The sequence below is a fragment of the Enhydra lutris genome, unplaced genomic scaffold (assembly GCF_002288905.1).
Source record: "Enhydra lutris kenyoni isolate GAN:26980312 unplaced genomic scaffold, ASM228890v2 scaffoldscaffold17, whole genome shotgun sequence".
NCBI lineage: Eukaryota > Metazoa > Chordata > Mammalia > Carnivora > Mustelidae > Enhydra > Enhydra lutris.
The window spans coordinates 7,386,217-7,406,649 of NW_019154101.1; positions in this window are offsets into that span (position 1 = coordinate 7,386,217).

A 20,433-nucleotide genomic window follows, 5' to 3' on the forward strand; every position below is an offset into this window, starting at 1 on the left:
TCTGTCTTCAGCTCAGGTCATGATCCCGGGGTCCTGGGATCGGGGGTCCTGGGATCGAGCCCCGCATCTGGCTCTCTGCTCAGCAGGGAGCCTGCTTCCCTTCCTCTCTCTCTGCCTGCCTGTCTACTTGTAATCTCTGCCAAATAAATAAATAAAATCTTTTAAAAAAAATCTTTAAAAAAATTGAAAATAAAATAAAAATACTGTTCCTTAGTTGTACTAACCACATTTCAGGTGGTTAGTAGTTAGGTGTGTCTACTGGATACTGTAATGAATAGCACAGGTCCAGATTATGGATCCACCTGGGCATAACTTTGGTGTGTACCTAACCATTCACTCATTCACTCATTCATCAAACATTTACTGAATACCTGTCCTACCCAAAATGTTGCTTATAAAAATTCAATGAAGAAGAAAACTCTTGTTCTCTAGAAGCTCCTGGGATGGGGGGAGTCAGAGAAAAAGGGCAACTTTCCCCCGCCCCCCCTCCCTGTGTGCACCTGACTCAAGAAAGAAGTGGGGGATAAAGCCTAGGTAGGGTTTGCAGCAGACTCCCTCTGTAGCGTGGTGGAGAGGCCATGGATTCACAGTCAGGTGTCCCTGGCTCGCCCAGCACATCAGGTGGGTTCTCCATTGCTCGCAACAGGATCCTCTCTGGCAGAGGACTGTAGACAGGGATTTAATCTTGAAGGATAAACAATCATTTGGAGGGCTGAGAAATAGGATTGAGGTGAAGTTTCCAGGAACAGTACCCTAAACTATGGTGTAGAATGAGCCCAATGGGGAAACCAGGGTTGCCATGGCTGGTACCACTGAGCACTGTGTAGCAGGAACCCAGCATGAGGTCGCAGCCACTTCTGCCAGCAACACTGTCTCTTCTCATTTGGGAAGCAGTCCTTACCACCACCCTTGAAGGCTGAGGTTCTGCGGCCGTTCACGTCAGTACACATGGAAGCTCCTTGCGCTACCTCCTTCTTCACGCCACCCATTTCTGAATCAGATCTCAAGTGGGGACATCAGACGGTCAGAGTTCAGATAACTTCCTGAATCCTAGCTGCAAAGGAATCTGAAAATTTGAATTCTGACTTTAATATTGGAAGGTAGGACTCAGTGCAAGTGAATACACCCAGATATGGAAAAAGCTACTCAAAAGTCTGGACAGGCATGAATACAACAGACGTCCACTATGGTGTGGTTAATGCTATGGTTCCAGGCAGCAAACTCTCTTCCCAAGAAAAGTCACACTCTCAGCGTCCATTGACCTTCAGAACCTTCTCAATAAAGCATGACTGCACACATCCCTTAGGATGGCTTTCACACCCAAATCTGATTCTGTGGTCTAGGATCAGGCCTTGACATGTTTCGTGAGTATGAAGCAAGAGCTCACCGACAGTTCTCAACTGATTTATTCAGTCCCTTCTGCAGCCCCACATGCCATCCTGTGCCACAGAGGCTGAAAACTGAACCAACATTTCCGAGACCCCCTTGGCAGATGGAGGTCCAGGTGTGTTTGGGTTCTGCCACTCAGCTGAACTCATGTAGGACTTTGATTTGGCATTGAATGAATGTTAGGAGTTGAGCAGGACACAAGGCTGGTGGTTGCTCTGAGGAGCTGAGGTGGCCCAGAACCCACCAGCTGGGGCAGCTGCTCCTGATCCAGTAGCTTCCTCAGGGGCCTGGTTCCGGGATGTTGTGGGGAGTCAATACTGCAAGTCCTACTTACAACAGTCTGTTCCTTCGGCTCTTCCAATGACTATCTAGCCTCATAATATATCATTTTGTGCTTAAACTCACTAGACAGAGACTCTATAATGTATGACTAAGATCCCTATCTAATGTGCCAATGAGTCTTTCTCTGGAAAGGCTTTCCTTCATTCTGTGATCATACCCTTCCTCTTTGCTGGTGTCAAAGGATCTATTATCTCCCAAGAGAACAGTAATGGAGAGGACAGTTTTATTAAAATGTCCTTTGTTGATTTTAACCTTCCCAATTTAAAAAACAAAACAAAAAAAATTTATTGGTCTTCAAAATACAAAAGCCTTGAAATACTCTTATAAGAACTGTCATCCTTATTCACCCTTTTTAAAGCCTTACACAGGTATGTTTATTTATCTACTTAGCACATATTTGACTAGTTATTATGTGCTTTGAATCATGGTGGACCCTCATTTATTTTCTTATCTGTAGGTAATCTTCCTCATGTTGACCTTATTCTAGCCTATGCTAAGTTTTTGTTGGTAGGGATGTTATGGCTCCTGGCCAAAAAAAGCTAACATCAATACTAGCCAGTTAGAGTCATAATGTCATAAAAACATTAGCCTGAGGACAGGAATATGCTTTAAATTAGCTATCAACCAGGTGGGAATAGATTTGTTTTTTCTCTCAAAAACTAGGAAAAATGCAATCATAAAATTGAGAATAGTATTTAGGAAATGCTGAAGTGAGAGTAAAGATGGGATTGTAGAAAAGTTCCTTAGTGGAGTAGAGAGTAGGGATGAGGATAGGGAAGGGCCTGACACCTGATCCATGGAGGGATTGGCCATTCTGTCCCTGGGAATCCCACAAAACATAAGGAGAGTGTGTGACAGAGAAAGGGACCCACTGATAACCTTGGTCATTTGGGAAATCTACTAGGAAAATCTTCACATCTTGCTCGTGCCCTTTGTATACCTACCCATGGGGCTTCCCCAAAATTGACTTTTTGAGCTATGGCTGAAGAGACCATCTGTGGCTAGGTGGCAGAAGTGGACTATTTTCAGTCATAAGACCTGAGCTCTTGGAAAGCTTCAATTTCTGGAAGATCTCCTTCTTTATGTGTCTGTGCCGTCCTTTTTGCCTATGACCACCACCTTCTTTCTGGGCCAAACTGGTCAGATATGATTCAGATATAGTCCCCCTTGAAACCACATAAGGTGAACCACCCCCCCCACTTCAGCCTTTGTTTCTTTCCCTTAATTAACTCTTTTCAACTTGTTTGATTTCATCAAAGCAGAATGTCTTTCCATTGTCATAGGGTCCTGTATTGGAAGCCTGACAATATGGGACGGGTAAGGACTCTGGAAACCTATGGACTTGAACTTGAAAACCAGCTCCATCACTTCCCATGAAGACCTGGGCAAGTCACTTAATGTGTCTGAAACTCTATCTCCTTGTCTGGATAAGGGGGACAATACTACTCTCCTTGAAAGACTGTTGTAGAGATTAATGAGATTATGAATGCAAAGCATTTAGCTCACTTCTTACGTGTGGTCTGGTTTGATATTTGAGGCCTCCCTCTTTGTAACACCATGCAGTGACCCCTGGAGTGGATAATTATTGATTTTGCTGCAGAGAATCCCATCCTCTTCTCCAACAGCACCCCAGTTTCCTTTTAGCAATCATCTTTCTCTACTGGAAATAGTCTCAGAGAGATATAATACCAAAGGAGGCAAACCCTTTCTTGCCTGCTCTTGGTGTAGCTGGGGGCTGGGACATGATCTATGTCACTATCACTCCAGACATGGCATCCTGAGACATTATACTGAGGATGTGCTGTGAACTGAATGTTTGTGTCCCCTTGAAATTCATGTGTTGAAATCTGAACCTCCAATGTGATGTTATTAGGAGGGGGGGGGTTTGGCGTAATTAGTCAATGATGGTGCAGCCCTCTTGTATAGGTTTAGTACCCCTAAAAGACACACAGGAATTCTTGTTTCCACTCTTTCCACTATCTACCATGTGAGGATACCACAAGAAGATGGCCATCTGAAACCAAGTAGGTAAGTCTCACCAGGCAACAAATTGACAACACCTTGGTCTTAGACTTTCAGCCTCCAGAACTGTAAGAAATAAACATTTGTTGTTTAAGGCCCCTAGTCTATGGTATTCTTTTATATTATGTTATGCTATTCTGGTATCCTGTCAGCAGTCTGTACTAAGATAGGATGTGTGGGATGGTTAATGGCTCTTTAGAGCCATGGAGGTGTGGCTACCTGGCTCTTCCTTTTTCTGAATCAGGACTGGAATTCTCTTGCCCAGGTTATCAGTGGGCCTTTCCAGAAAATTCCCTTCTGGCTCACATTTTCCAGAATTGGTTTTTCTTGCTTGGAATCAAGAACTCTGATTAATATCCCTTAATCTTATACTTAAGCCATGAAATAGCATAGACAATGTATTTGTTATCCATTATTGTGTAACAAATTACCCCCAAACTTGGTGGCTTAAAAACAATGATCATTTATTATCTCTCACAGCTTCTATCGGTCAGGAATTAAGGAACAGTTTTTGGTTCAGGGTCTCTCTTGAGCCTGCATCATCTGAAGGTTTGACTGGGGCTGGAGGATCCACTTCCACAGTGACCCATTCATATAACTGACAAGATGGGGCTGGTTATTGGCCAGAGGCCTCAGTTCCTTTCTGTGTGGGGTTTCCCACAGGCCTTGTTGAGAGTCCTCACACCATGATGGCTGTGCTGTTGATTCCTAGATGTTCTGATGAGGTGGTTGGGGATAAAACAACTCTGAGTTCTTCCACTTGGAACTGTTCTCTGCCAGGTGAGTCAACAATATCCTTCCTCCAAAGTTGTTTCTGAGTACAGGAGGCTTATTTTAATCTTTCTACTCCTAATTGTTTACTCTAAAGTAGAATAATCTTAGCAAAACTTGGAGCAATGCTGTTTAATCCTTTTTCATGAGACTCTGTAAATTTACAGAACACTTTGGCAATCATTTTCAGTGGTTCCTCACAACAACACTGTGAGGCAAACAGAGCTGGTTGTATTGGCCCCATTTCACAAATGAGGAGACTGAGGTCAATGGCCGAAAAGTCTAAGTCAGCCACAGTGGTTAGAGTATAGTGACAGGAATCATGCCTGGGTTTCAAGCCCGAGTGTGTCTTTTAATAGCTGTGTGGCCTCGAGTGAGTTGCTTGACATCTATCTGCCTTCCTTTCTGCATCTGTAAAATGGGCTAACAAGAGTGTCACAGTAATAGCACCAGTCTTCAGGGTTGTCAGAGTTAAATGAAATAGTGTAGAGAAAACACTTAGCATAGTGCCTGGTACTTAAGAAGCACTCAGATGAGGACAGATTATGTATTTTAGTAATTTGCGCAATGGGTTGGTTTGTTCTCATTGGTGAACACACTCATTGGTGCCTGGAAACAAGGACCAACCATCCTTTCCTCTCCTCTCACTCGCTTCCTCACGGCACCCCTTTCTCTAGTGTTTGCTCTTCCCTCCCCTTCCTCCTCAGCTATCTTATACTATCCCAATATTTGAAGAATGCGGGGTTGTAAAAATTTATAGGGTTCCCATATACCTATATAGCATCCAATTTACTGCAGGCCTTCAGGAAATTGTGTTCAATAAGTACTTGCTAACTCAATCAAAAATCAAGTCATCCATGTGGATAAATGACTAACTGCCCAGCTGGCTGAAGCAGCTCACACACACAGACACAGAGGAGCATTCCTGCCGAGCTCCTCCAGGTTCACCTTTGGAAACCTGTTCATCCCAAGCCCAGACCTTGGGAAGAGACACCTGTGGCCTTCCCAAAGAGCAGCTGTGGTGGCAGGGTGTGCAGGTCCCCTCCAACCAAAATAATCTTAGACCTGGCAGCACCTCTCAGCTTAATAGACCATGACACATTCATTACCTTCCTGGATTCTCTTCTGCAGAGAACTGAGGGCTGGGGGCGCAGGGGTTAGTGATCTTCCTAAGTGAAGGCCCTGGACTCACATCCAAGCCTCTGGACTGTGTTGCCACTTGAAAAGGTCTGCCCCGATCCCCACCTTGTTAGAGCTGTATCTCTGGGTTAAGTCCTGCATCTCCATTAGATCCCTGTTAATAAAACATGCGAAACACACATTTTATCTGAAAGGGGTCCAGCTCTACCTTAATGGCTGAAATTAGTGTGTCAGATCAGATAGCTATTACCTAGGGCGAGCATTTATCTAGATGAGCATCTTTGGGACTAAGTGTGAGGAAGGGTAGAGCAGGCTAAAGTTATCCACCAGAACATGATTCCCACTTTTCACTGTGAAAGCATGGTATTGGACACCCACTTCTCAGTCTTCCTGCAGTTTGGTGAAGCCGTGTGATGACGTTTCCAGCAACAGAATGTGGGTGCAGGCAATTGCCAGACCCAGGGCTCTAGGGCACTCAGCATGCCACCTGCATGCTCCCTTTCTCCTTTTTACTGGCTGCAAACAGACACAGAAATAGCTTTCCCCATGGAATGAGAGCCATGTCTTAGGGGATGGAGAGAGCCTGGGTCACTGACTCACTGCTTAAAGCAGAGCTGCCTCCTGACCAGGAAGTCTCCCTCAGATGTTATGTGAGCTAGAAATATACTTCTGACTACTTTAAGCCACTGGGTTATTGTCAGGTCTCTTTGTTATGGCAGCCGGCTTATCTGTTAGAATTAAATGAATTTGCCCACAAGAACTGCTTGGCGCTGGACCTGGCACATAGTAAATGCTCAGTGAATGTTAGTTCTAGTAGGACTGTGTCTTAGAACTCTGCATTCTTCTCTGAATCTCTTGGTGGAGAGCTCAGGAGTGATTTTCAGAGGGGCTCTGCTGGACGTGGGCTGCTCTGCTCTGGTGCGCAGGTGACCAAGCATGGCCTGGAGCAGGCATCTGCCCTCCTCCTTCATGAAATGTTGAGGGCCTTCAGGCCAGGAGAGTCTGGGGGACGTGGTTGGGTTTGCTGATATCAGGAGGCAGCTTCTTGGGTCCAAGCCCTGGTGACCTTCACACCTGGTGGAAGGGACCCTGGGAAGCAATGCTCTAGAGTGCCTGAGGACAAAGGGCATCTGTGGATGGGATGGGAGTGAACAGAACCAGTGGGCTTGTGCAAGAAACCTTGTGCTGGGAGAAATCTCTCAGCAATTACTTGGTAGGATTTGGGGTTGTGTAGAAACTCTGTAATAGCAAGGAGAGGTGAAAACTGGTGAAACATGGGTAACATCTGTAATTGTGAGCCCTCTATGGACAAGTAAGGCTGGAAAACTTGGGTTTCCTTAAAACAAAGTTACCCAACAATAAGAGTCTCCTCAATAATGAGCAGCTATGGTATTTTATTCCTCTTAGTTTGGGGAATATGGCTACCTCTGTGCTATGATGTCCTTGTGTTATTCTTTACTAGCTAGGAACTATCTCGAATCTCTTCACACCCACCCTGGCCCTATATTTTCAGCCAAGTGTTTCTGTATGTATGTGTGTGTGTGTGTGTGTGTGTGTATGTATACATATGTACGTATATGTATACATATACATATGTTTGTGTGTGTAAGTATTTTCGGCTTGTCACTATTAAAAAAGGATTTGATTGATTTATTTATTTGAAGGAGATTGAGTGAGGGTGAGGGACAAGGAGACTTCTTGCTGAGCATGGAGCCTGACAGGAGGCTTGATCCCATGACCCTGAGATCATGACCTGAGCGGAAGTCAAGAGCTGGATGCTTAGCCAACTGAACCACCCAGGCGCCCCAATTTTTCACTTTAAACAAACTGTAGACTTCTAAGAAGTTGCACAAAGTGTCCAGAGAGCTCCAACAGATTCAGAACCCACTGCTGCTGTCATGACATCTTACTAACTGTAGAATATCAACAAAATCAGAAAATTAACATTGGCCCAATACAATCAACCAGACCACAGACCTTACTCAGATTTCAACGGTTTTTGCAAATACTCATCTTTTGGTACGTCTTTGTGCATAATTCAGCAATATTTTATCACAAGTACAGATTCCCAGCTCACCACCACCACATCTAAATATCTTTAGCTTCATAGCAGGCACGAAAATATTTAAAACCTACCATGCAGTGAGGAAGAACGTGAGTTTCATTATCTGACAGACCTGGTTGCAAATCCTGGCTTCTGAACTGGGTAGCTGGGTGACCTTGGGCAGGAATTATGTCTTAATCTCTCTAAGCCCGTCGCCCCATCTGTAGAATGGTGATAACAAAAGTAGTAGCTGCTCTCAGTGTTGTCTTGCAGATGAGATGAGATCATTCCCAGCAGAGTAAGTGCACTATCTTTTGTTATATTACCAGTATCCTGGTGTCCATGCCTTTTAGCTTTCCAACTCAGGGTTGTTGACTCAGCCTCCAGAATAATTATTAAGAAAGGGGAAGAAAGAAATAGGGGAACCTCAGCACATGGAGACTACAATTCTCAGCTCCCCTCCCTAGGACACTTGCCTGTGATAACTCTATGTCAGTATCCTTGCCACCAGCCTCATTGATTCATGTTCCCTGTGCCCCTCCTCATAGATGCTATGGAAGGGAAGCTCCTCAGAGGCCCCATGTGACTCTTCCTCAACTTCAATTATCTTTTCAAGGATCTCTCCTGTTTTGCATCTGTCTTACCACCTTTTCCCCCACTCTCCCCCTCCCCATGTCTTTCCTTTTTAATCACAGTCAATGGGAGCAACTCATGTTGCATGTACAATGAGACCATAATATACAGAAGTACATACGGGCAAATCAGGATTTTATTTAAGAGGAACTTGGTTGGAGAGAGAGAACAATACTCCTGTTGACATCTATTTCTCTATGTCTGTCTGTCTCTCTTATTATACCATGAGTTCTTTGAAGGCAAAGATTCTTTAGGTGAGTCGTTAAGGCATCTTTTGGGCACCCACCCATGCTAACCTCTCAAAGAACAATCCCCCCCTCCCCAAAATGGTAACTCCCGTGGATTGAGCTTCTCCCAAGTATTTGTCCTAGTGCTTGAAGCCCTAATTCACCTAACATCCTACAAATTAAGTATTAGGATGAGCTCCATAGTGTGGACATACACACTGAAGCCCAGGATGATTAAATGAGCAGCATGAACATATTCTGTTTTCTCCCCAGAACCACATCCCCTCAACTTTCACATGGTGCCTGTCCATTCATGTCTACTTGATAATGACATGGAGCCTCTTTATATAGCGCCCTGGGACAGTGTGAAACAGGGCCATGCCTCTCTGTCTTGTTTATGTCCCAGGATCCTTTCTGAGGATCCAGTGACCCACTGATGGGGACTGCCCACTGCAAACCATGGTACTGTGAACAGCACACATACACAAAGGGACCTGCCATCTTCCACTCCTTGTGAGACACTTTTTACTTTCACTTCTCTTTTGTTCCATGTGCTGTCAGTCTCTAACCCTACTTTGCAGTGCTGTCCTAGGCAAGTAGGAGGAAATAAAGTCATATTTATCTTACATTTATTAAAAGCTGTCTTTGTTGCAGGCACTTCTAAATAGGATATTTTATTTAAAACCCAGTCTCAGTGAATGCTCACACCTACTTACAATAAAGATATTATTCTCACCATTATTTCACATATGGAAAAACCAAGGCTCCCAGAGAGTAAGGTGACCTGCTTCACACAACTAGTGGATTTGGGTTTTGAACTCGGGTTTGACTCCAGGTCCAGTGCTGTTAAGTGAAAATCTATATATTTTCAACATTTTAAAATTCAAAATATCTAAAAGAGAAGTCAGTGACTGTCTTGTCTTTTGGCTCCTTGGTTCTCTTCCTCAGAGACAATATTGTAATTTCTTCACTTTTCTTCCTGAGTTATTCCAAGCATATTAACTAGATATGGGACTCTATGGCTTTTTCTCACTTTTCCCACTGTCTTCTATACTCCGCTTCCTTCACTTAACAATGGATTTTGAGATGTTTTCATAATCAGTTTATAGAAATGTCTTCATATTTTTCTACAGTTGCCTGTGGAACATTGTTCCACAGTAAAGATGGACATGATTTATTGGAAAAATAATGGATATTTAGATTGTTTCCAATTTCTGTTGTAACAAATAATCCTGCAGTGAATAACCTTAGGCTTACATCACTTTCGTCTCTGTAAAAAAAATAAATCACGGAGGCCAAGTTTTTGGGTCAAAGGGGATGTGCGTTTGGAAATTTGAGAATTGTGAGAGCACTTCGCTCTCTGTAGTGGTTGTACCAACTTATGTTTCCCCAGTGCTCCTTCCTCTGCACGACAACAGATCAGAACAGGTGCCAAACTCAGGGAAAGCAAGGTGCGCTGCTGGAACACAGTCCTCTGGCTGCAGGCACAGCGAGCCTTCCTGTCTTCTTGTGTTCCACCCTTTCCTCACCCGGGGTCACTAGATGTTGCCACTGGAGGAAGGGGAGATGTTTTCCTCAAACAGAAGACACTAGATTATCTGTTTATAAGTGATTCATACCCAGAGCATCGATGAACCCTAAGAGCCTTGGCAGACTCCAGAGGAAGCTCACAGGTGGAACTGATGGTGGAGGCAGGCGGACAGCAGCCTTCAGTTAAATATTAATAATATTAAACGTTTGCTGTAGATTTTTTCAGTGCCGGGAACTGGGCTAAGCACCTTTCATGGATTACCTTGTCAAAGCCTCCTGACAGCAGTATGCAAGATGCGCACTGTCATTCTACTCATTTTAAGGATACAGAAATATAGCTAATGGGATTGAGTAAGTTTTGTAAGACCATGTAATTAGTAAATGGCACCGCTGGGATTCGAGCCCTTGTTTGATGTCACACTCAATCACTACACTAAACCACATTCTTCAGAGAACAGAGAAGGAGCTTTCTGACTCCTTCCATCTCCGTGCTTGGCTTTCACCCTTTGCCCCTTTCCCTTTGCCCAACACCCGGGGCTGATTTTCCTCTGGAAAGACTCAGCTTGTCCCACCTATTTCTCCCTCCACCAGCACATTTGATCCCTCCATTGTCCCAGCTTTTAAATCCCAGCTTCCCTACCATTCAGTATTTACAGTAACAGCCACAACTGCATAGGTCTCCACTGGACCTTAACATGGTGGGATTTCAGGCTCTGGGGTGAGCCAGTGGGGGAGATCTTTCAGAGGGGCGAATGTGTGTGTATGTGTGTGTGTTTATGTGTGCATATAGGCATGTGCATGTGTGTTTCTGTGTGCATATGGGAGTGTGTGTGTGTGTGTTTGCTTATGTGTGTGTGCATTTGGCATGTGCGTGGGCATATGCGCATGTATGTGTATGTGCGTGTGCACATGGGAGCATGTGTATGTGTGTTTGTGTATGTGTATGTGCATATGGGCATGTATTTGTATGTTTGTGTGTGCATATGGGAGTGTGTGTGTCTGTGCATATGGACATGTGCATAAGTGTGTGTGTGTGTGTTTGTGTGTGTATATAAGACTGTGTGTATCTGTGTTTGCAAATGGGCATATGCATAAGTGTGTGTGTCTATGGGCATGGGCATGTGTGTGTGTGTGTGTATGTGTCTGTGTGTTCTGTCCTTTAAAATCATACCATGTGAGCACCTGTCTCTGGGAGAAGGTTGGCTGAGAGGCTGCTGACAGGGTCAGGAATGAGCTGAGGAAACGCCTGCCTCCATGGCGGCGCAGGCTAAGGGAAACAGTGCCAGCGACAGTGATGTGCGAAGGGCAGAGGGGAGGCCCAGGTCAGTCAGGTGGCAGAGAAGCAGAAGGCCCAGAAGGAGAGGGCAGAGCCGGGAGTGCTTTGTCTCTGGCTTCTGACATTACCGCGCCGGTCCTCTGGAAACTTCAATGATGAAGCTTCACGTGGTGGTTGAGGAAGGCCAGCCTTGGTGCTGACCGTGGGGAGTGAGGTCTGGAAGCTGGCCTTGCGGGGTGACCAAGGGTGGACGGAGCAGTGGGGAGCCCAGAGACAATGTCAGCAGGTGTGCGGCACTCGGCCAGCTGCCTGGCTCTGTGCAAGAGCTCCGTTCCTGTCCTGATCGCTGTTGCTGTTGTTTCTGTTGTTACTTTGTTACTGTACATGACTTTAGTGACTTTCTCCATCTCAGCCAGGTCCTTTTCCTGCTCTTCGGCTTTGACGTCTTCTCTCCTTTGGGCAGTCAGGGACCCAGGAACGCCCACATGACCCTCCTGTCGTGGGAGGCCATCAGAAGCCTCACTGGACATGCATACTGACCTTGTCAGAGAGGAGGACTCGGGATGGTGGGCTCGCCCTCGCTGGAGCCTCTGGAGCCTTGAGCGAGAGCCCAAGTCAGGGGATCACTGGCCCTCGCCCCAACTGTGAGCAGAAAGGCATTTCGACCGCTTTCAGTTGGGTGGATTTTGGCTGAGAACCAGTTATGTGTTGGGGAGATGCAGAGACAAAAGGAACCCAAACACGCCAGTGGGGCTTCTCACTGTGGCTGGGGTACTTCATCGAGGTCAGCGACCCTTGCACTGGGAGCTGCTACACTTGCTCTCCCCCATCCTCCCTTCCCTCTCTTTCCTCTTGGATCTTGTCTGGTCTGGGCTCCTAGGGCACCTCTCCCTGGACGTCTCCATGCTATAGCTGGCTGCCCTTGCTAGTCCCTTCCGCTGCTTCTTCTTTGTCCCTTCTCTCCGAGTCCCTGTCCTTTAAAGATCTCCTTGACTATGAGGGCCCCTGAGTGCATGTTCCTGACCCTACTCTCTGGACTCCAGACTTGTCCCTCAGCTGCACCTTTGGGCCTCCATTCCCATCTCTGTCACCTTCTGACATTTTTGTTGCTATTATACATTGTTTGTCTCTTTGCTTCCCTGAACCACAATGTCCGCTTCCTGGAGGCAGAGACTTTGTTCTATGGACTGCTGCATCCCCAGCGCCTACGACACGGTCATTATTCAATAAATACTTATGGAACGAATTAAAGCATGCAAGAGGGTGAGCGAGAGGAAGGATGTATTGCTACCATGTACTAATACCTGTTAGGTGCTGGTCACTCAAAATCCAGCTGGTTTTTTTTTTTTTTTTTTTAAACCCTACAACCATTCTGTGATATAGGTATTATCACCCTCATTTTACAGGTAAAACAACTGAAGCACAGGGAAGCCACACAGCTTGTCAGTTTGTACTCCATGTGCACACCTCTCCTTCACTTCCAGAATGGGGCATCTAGGAAGGTCAACAGGAGAAGCACTTGAGTTTGACCTTGGGTACTGATGAGCTTCAGCCATTCCTCCATAGTTCCTGGGAGTTCTGAGCCCACCCTCTCTGCGCAGGCCCCGAAGCTGGGGTTGTCAGCTCCAGTGAGAGGCCCTTCTTCACTAGCTGTCATGGCTGGGTGGTTTTCTGGTAGAATAAATAGCCTTTCCCCCTGGACACCTTGGGACCAGGGAGGGAGAAGAGGAACCTGGCTATAAGTAGGGTGTTCTACTGCCATGGACTGAATTGTGTCCCCTCAAAACCCAGATGTTGACGTTGTATCCCCAACGAGACTGTATCTGGAGACTGGGTCTTTAGGAAGTAATCAGGGTTAGGTGAGGGCATGATAGGACTAATGTCCTTTTTTTTTTTTTTAATTTATTTTATTTGAGAGAGAGAGAGAGAGAGATCACAAGTAGGCAGGGAGGCAGGCAGAGAGAGAGGGGGAAGCAGGCTCCCTGCTGAGCAGAGAGCCGGATGCGGGACTCGATCCCAGGACCCTGAGATCATGACCCAGGCCGAAGGCAGAGGCTTAAGCCACTGAGCCACCCAGGTGCCCCGACTAATGTCCTTCTAAGAGACACCAGAGTGTTGCCCCCCACCTCTTCCCACCCCCATGTGCCTGTGCGAAGGAAAAGCCATTTGAGCACACAATGAGGAGGATAGTTCTTACCAGAAACTCAGTGGGCTGGGTCCTTGATCTTGAACTTCCCAGTCTCCAGAAGTGTGAGAAATACATTTCTGCTGTTTAAGTTTCCTGTGTATGGTATGTTGTTACTGCAGCCAGAGCTGACTAAGACATCAACTATCTCTGTTTGCCAGGACTGAGGGGTTCCCAGGATGTGGGAAGACTGGGACAACTCGGTCACCCTAGCTGTGCCCACCATGACCCAAGTGTGTGCAGTTGGGGGAGGTGTGTCCCAGAATTTTCTGCCTCTCCTTCTTCAACCCCCTCCCCGCATACCTCCTTGACCAGGAAAAGTTCTCACACTTGGACTAGCTGAGGTCTGTGTAGAAGAGCTTGGGGCCTCTGAGATCACCCTGGGGGACACGCACACTTCTTGCACAAAGGGAGTCTCTGTTCCCCCGCAGAGAGATGTCTGGCAGCACTTGAGGGGATGGAGGAGGCAGCCGGTGCGCTGGAAAGTGTCTGAGGTTGGAGAGATCGCTGTCTTAAATCCCTGGACCTTCACGTACTGATGATGCAACCCTAGGCAAGTGACTCTGGGCCCTGCACAACTCCAGAGGGCGTCTGGTCCTCAGCAGAATTTGAGAGCCGTTCACCCAGAGCACAGTGCAAATGGTGGTGCCTTTTAGCTTGTATGACAAGACTGAACTGAGCTCCTTTATCTCAGAATCCGTTTCCTCAACTTTGTCAAAGGAAGATAAGACCTACTTCATATAATTGCAGAGAGAATTCAACAAGATAATGTGTTAGGATATGCTTGATAAGTACTGAACTCTTGCTTCCCTCCCCTTCCCTTAAAACCACCCTATGGAGGGCAGTAAGCTACAACCCAGTGGTTAAGACTGTGCGCTTTGGTCCCAGATTGCAAGGGTTCAAACTGTGCTGGGCAAGATAATCAGCCTCTCTGGGCCTTGTAGTTGTGGCATAAAATTAGCATGACAGTAGTTACGCTCTCAGGAGGCGGGGCTATTGGAGACCTCAGGGGCAGAACACTATTGCAGCCTCTGCTTCTAAAAAGGGCGCCTGAGTGAGTGAATGTGACTCTACTCTCTGGGAGTAGCCTCTTTCTTCCCACCCTCCTCTCTGTTTTCCTTTGACCTTCTGCCTCTGGATTTTTTTCAGGAATCCTTTCATGTACTTACTCACTGACCCCCACCAAGGGTGATGGTAGGGGAGGCAGTGTGGGTGAGCCCTCCAAGCCAGGTCCTTGCTGGAGGCCCCACCGACGTAGGGGGAGGACGACACAGCTTCCGGCCTTGGGGTTCTCAGATGCAGCCCTGCCAGACAGCAGGAGGGGGTCTCCAGGGACAGAGGTGCTGGAGAGGGTGCTCCCAGAAGGGAGAAGCCTTTGCCTCGAGGGAGCTGGAAGGACCTCAAAGAAACCGGAGTTCCTAGGCTCCATAGAAACTTCTACAAGGGCTTTGACTCTCTTCCTCCACCTGAGCTTCTGAGGCAGAGCTGCAGTGGCCGGCAGAGACTCAGGTGCCCCTGTGGCCTTTGAGGGACTTACTTGCAGAGGCTGAGGGCAGATGGTAGGGGCGAAAGAGGCCATCATGAATATAATACAGTTCAGCCGTTCTCAACCCTGGCTGCTCGGTAAATGCTTCCTCCAGAAGCTACAGATTTTGATTTGAAGGGTTCTAAGTGGGGCCTAAGCATTTTCTATGTCAACTTCCAGTTTAGAAAGAGGTCAAAGCTACAGATCAATTGAAAGAAGAGTACATTGAACGCCTAGTACCTTTCACTTCACGTATATTAGCCATACACACCAATCTCTCTCTTTCCAAATGGGTGTGTGTGTGTGTGTGTGTGTGTGTACACATGTCTATATACACACACGTATGCATTTTATTTTTTAAAAGATTTTATTTATTTATTTATTTAGAGAGCAGGAGGGAGGGGCAGAGGGAGAGGGAGAGAGAATTTCAACAGACTGTGCTGAGTATGGGCCTCGATCCCACAACCCTAGGATCATGACCTGAGTCAAGAGTCAGATCCTTAACAGATCCTTAACAGATATACGCATAGGGGCACTCAAGTGCCCCTATGCATATATGAATTAAAAAAAAATCTGGATCATGGGAGTGTAAGTTGTAGGTGTCATAATACTTCCCCTTAAATATTTCTGCACACTTGTGTAATACTTCTGCAAAGGTATTTATTTTCCTACAGAACTACAATATCATCTTACACTTCAGAAATGTAGCAGTGAAATATTACATAATATACCATCCCTATTCAAATTTACTATATTGTCTCCAGAATGTCCTTTGTAGCTCCCTCTACCCCATTCAAAGATCATTTGTTGCAAGTCTCTTCATTGTCCTTGAATCTAGAATAGTTCTCTCCAACTTTTTGTCTTTCTTGACATTGACATTTTTGAAGAATCTATGCCATTTCAGCTGTGGCACGTTCTATATTCCACCGTCCACGTCTATCTGTTTGTTTTCTCTGACTGAATTCGGGTTAAACACGTCGGTAAGAGCACTGCATGGGTGGGGTGTACTTCCCACTGTAACACATAGGGGCTCATTTCATGCCAGTCGGTCGTGTTGTTAATCACACCAAATTCATTGTGTGTTTAAGTGGTGTCTGCCATATTTCTCCACTGTACCTTCTAAATTAGTAAGTAATCTGAGGGGATCAGTTTTGACTGTATGAATATCTTACCAACCTCTTACCCAGTCGTAAGAGAGTACACTTCCGATCCTTCACCAAGCAGATTACAACACTGTAATATGGTTGATGATAATTTTCTCATTCTACCTTTCCTTCTACTTCATGGATAGTCTTGGTTTTATAGAGTTTTCCAGCCTTTGAATATCACCATGAATTCAAAGATTTTTTTAAAAAAATTGAATATGTCATAATTCATTACAAATACTAAAGTTCAAACTGGGTGTTATGGGTGACTGATGAATCACTAAATTCTATCCCTGAGACTAATAATACATTATACGTGAACTAACTTGAATTTAAATGAAATCTAAAAGAATTGAATAGAAAAGAACGAAGAGACCTTCAAATGTGAAAGCTCAAATTGTTCCAAATTTGGTCACTGGGAGCCCCTTCAGTTTGGCTCCTGGGTTCCTTTGTCATGTCTTCATTAGAGTTTCAGGACTTTCTGAATCTTTAGTATAAAGGTTCTAGGCTCATTTTGTACTTTCTCTGCTGAATCAGGCATGTACTCAAGGAGTCCTGTCTCATTCCTTTTAAAGGAGAATGGTCTTTAAAAAAAAAAAACAAGATCTGGGGACTCATTGTGCTCAATTGTTAGGATATTGTTATTTCTAGGCCTTTTCAGTGGACTGAGCCTGGAAATACTTAAAAAGTCCCAAATTCATTTTGGTATTTCCAATTCAAATCCAACACCACAGTCCTTCCTTCCTCCTCTTCCCACATTCCATATCGACGCTTCCTTTCTCACACAGTAAGAACTTGCTTCTCAACAATGTACTTACCAATTTTCTCTAACCCACAATGCACACGAAGCCATTTTAGAATTACTGCACCAGAAATACTACTAACAACAAGCCTCCTAAGTCAGTTGTGAGATTTTTGTAGTTCTTTTTTTCTCTCTAGGACATATCCCATGAAGGGTGTGGAGTCAGGGTGCTATGTCCCAAATTACTTGAATTATTTATTTTTTTTCTATATGATTTTCTGTAGACTTAGTTGTTGATTTAGTTTTATCTTTGAAACCTATAAAATATTTAAATGATTGAAAAATATACAAAAAGGTCTGTACATGGGGAAGTCTCATCCCTAACACTCCCATTTCATTTCTATCACCTTCTGCAGACAACTGCTTTCTTCAGATTCTCATTTACTCTTCTTGACATTGTTGTTGTTTTATTATTCTTTTAAATTTCTTTTAAAAAAAAAGGATCTTATTTATTTGAGGGAGAGAGAGAGCTTGTGCGTATGAGCAGGGAGGGAGGGGTAGAGGGAGAGGGAGAGACAGGTTTCCTGCTTAGCAGGGAGCCTGATGTAGGACTCCATCCCAGATCCCAGGAAGGCAGACCTTTAATGGACTGAGCCACCTAGGCACTTGTTGTTGTTGTTTTCAAATAGCATTGATCCAGCTGCAAAGGAAAAGGGGATTTTAGCTAAAGAAACCGGGAATCTTTCTTATGGTGTGGATCAAAAAAGGATTGTACAAAATGGCAAGAAAAGTGGTAGTAGGAAATGAGGGAGGTGGCATACAAGACAGGTCAGGGAAGCAGGGGGTTGGGCTTGAGAGTCTCAAATATTCAGATGATCCTAAAGACCACTGCCTGAGGGCTAACATTGCAGGAAGTGAGTGAGTGCTTCCTGAACATGGAGTCTGGAAAGCCTCCCCTCAACTTGACGAAAGCAGGTTATTTCATGATCCCTGCCCCTCAGGAATAAAGGGAAGGGGACTGGGCATATGAGCCAAAGATTACGACTGAGAATGTTTCAGTCAAGCTGTTAAGAAGGGAGATGACAAGAGATAAAGGAGGGACAGCTATCAATAAGAGAAGCAGCAGGCTGGGTCCCAAAAGAGTTGGCCTGGTATTCAGAACCTGCTGCGGAGGTTAGGTTTGTGTAGAAGGGCCTCCAGAGTTCCCCTGAATGACACGGGGCAAGGGCTGAATGCGGCAGTGTGTCTCTGACTGCAAGAACCAAGGTGGGAAGTCTAATGCGTTGAATGAGCTATGGTTCTGAACATTAAGAGGAATCCTATTTATCTCTGTTGAGCATGCAAGGAAAAAGGGCAAGCATAGCTTAGATAAAATGATCTAATGTTCCAGGCTAAAGTCAAAGTAGGGGCAGTGCTTGTCTAATTACTATTTTACCTCCTTCTTCTCCAGTGAAGAAAGTGGTCTTCCACTTGGAAAGGGTATGGTAAACATTGCAAAGAGGGGATTGAAGTCAAGGACAGGTGAGGAGGCAGGAAAGCCAGCTCAAGCAGCTGTAATGAACTTGGGGTCCTGAGCCTGATGAATTACATCCTGCAGCCCTGGAGGGGCTTGACATGCGATTTTGGAACTGCTGCCATTAATCTTTGATAAATTATAGAGGAGGGCTTTTGAGCTCAGAGACAAGAGATGGGCACATGTGCTCTTGACTTTCAAAAAAGGGAAAAGACTGTGTTCTGGAAGTTTTAGTGCAGTGTGCTGGGATTTTCTCATCAGCCTGGTAAACGGGAAGGTGTGTGTACCTTCAGGAAAGTTGGTTTTGAGTCCCAGTTTTGATCATAGACTAGGGTATGTTAGCTGCCCACTTGCAGGACCAGGGTGGTCTGGACAGTGTCAAATCAGGGTGCTCCTGACAGCTCAAGCCTTCCATTTGGGGGATATTATGTCAAATTCCTGACATGGAGGTGGTGGTATCTCATTTGCAGCAGACTTAAATTCCTGGCATCCAGTGAAAATCTACTTCTTTTTAGGAGGGATGCATTAAGAGTGACAGGTTGAGGAATTTTTTAAAAAGTTTTTATTTATTTATTTGAGACAGAGAGAACAAGAGAGAGCATGAGGTGGAGGAGAGGCAGAGGGAGTAACAGATCCCCCACTGAGCAGGGAGCCCGATGCAGGACTCAATCCCAGGACCCTGGGATCATGACCTGAGCCAAAGGCAGATGCTTAACCGACTGGGCCACTCAGGAGTCTGGAGGAATGTTGTGGGCAGAGGCTTCTTGGCATCCTGGTGGACAACTGGTGGAAATGTGATGGACTAATCACTAGTTCAACCATATCCAAGGGAAAGGTGACCAATATGTTAATACTGGCTGGAAGGAGGACCCTAGTGGCATACCAGAGGGATCTCCATTAGCCCTGTCCATTCAACATTGTTATCAATGACTTGAATCAGGCCGCTACAGATAACACAAAGCCAAGAGAATTGGAAGAAGCGTCAGGTCCCAGAATCAGCTTTCAAAATGATCTTGATATCCTGGAGAACTAGGATTAAAAATAAAACTTAATGGAATATGGATCAGTTCTATACCTAGTTAAGACAAGAAAAAAAAAAAAAGGCAACTGCATAAGGATGGACTTGAAAATGGGAGGTAGAGAAAAACTTTGGAGGGAGGAGGAAGTATTCCTCTCTACCTATTCATACCCCACCTATTCCAAAAAGGAGCTTAGGGAACTTGTAAAACTATACAAAATGAGAAAGAGCTGAAGCACAGTTGAGCAAATTGCAGTAGCAGTTAACAGTAGCAAAATACTAAAAGCACAGTTAAGACCAATCCCTAGACATGTGTATCACCCAACCTGGTTGGTGACAAGCTGTGACAAGTTGTGCGCAGAGCTCCTCTGTGGCTGAAGCAAAGAGGGAAGCTTGATTAGTTTGAGATTTTCTAGTATACATAACAGACAAACAAACCATTTATCCACTAGAGCACTGCTTTTCTAGGTGGTGAGACCTGAGAGAAAATTGTCTTCTGGGTCCTTATAAATAGAGCACTCGGTGAGGCTGAAGCTGGAGTCCTCAAAAGGCAGGATATCAAAGCAAATCCAGTGAAAGCAATTCTCCTTGGAGCCAGAAACATGTCTAAGCCCCAGATCTAGAACGTTGTCTACCTCTCTAACTCAGTGTTACTAGACTTGCCCTCATTTCTGCTGCCTGGGGGAGACCACCTCACCTCATCTCTTTTCATTTCTCCCTCTCCTGCATAAATACTAAGTAGTAATATTTTACTGGGTAGAGTTGAACTTTTTAGGATCACAAAACTTTGAGATACCTAAGGTTTTTTGCTGCACCCCCCACCTCAGATTTTCACCCTCTGGGGACCCTATTGTTCCTGAGAATGCATACTCTACTAGGATGGAGGACCATTTCTCCTTTACAATCTTCCTCACACTCAACAGTTGTTCTC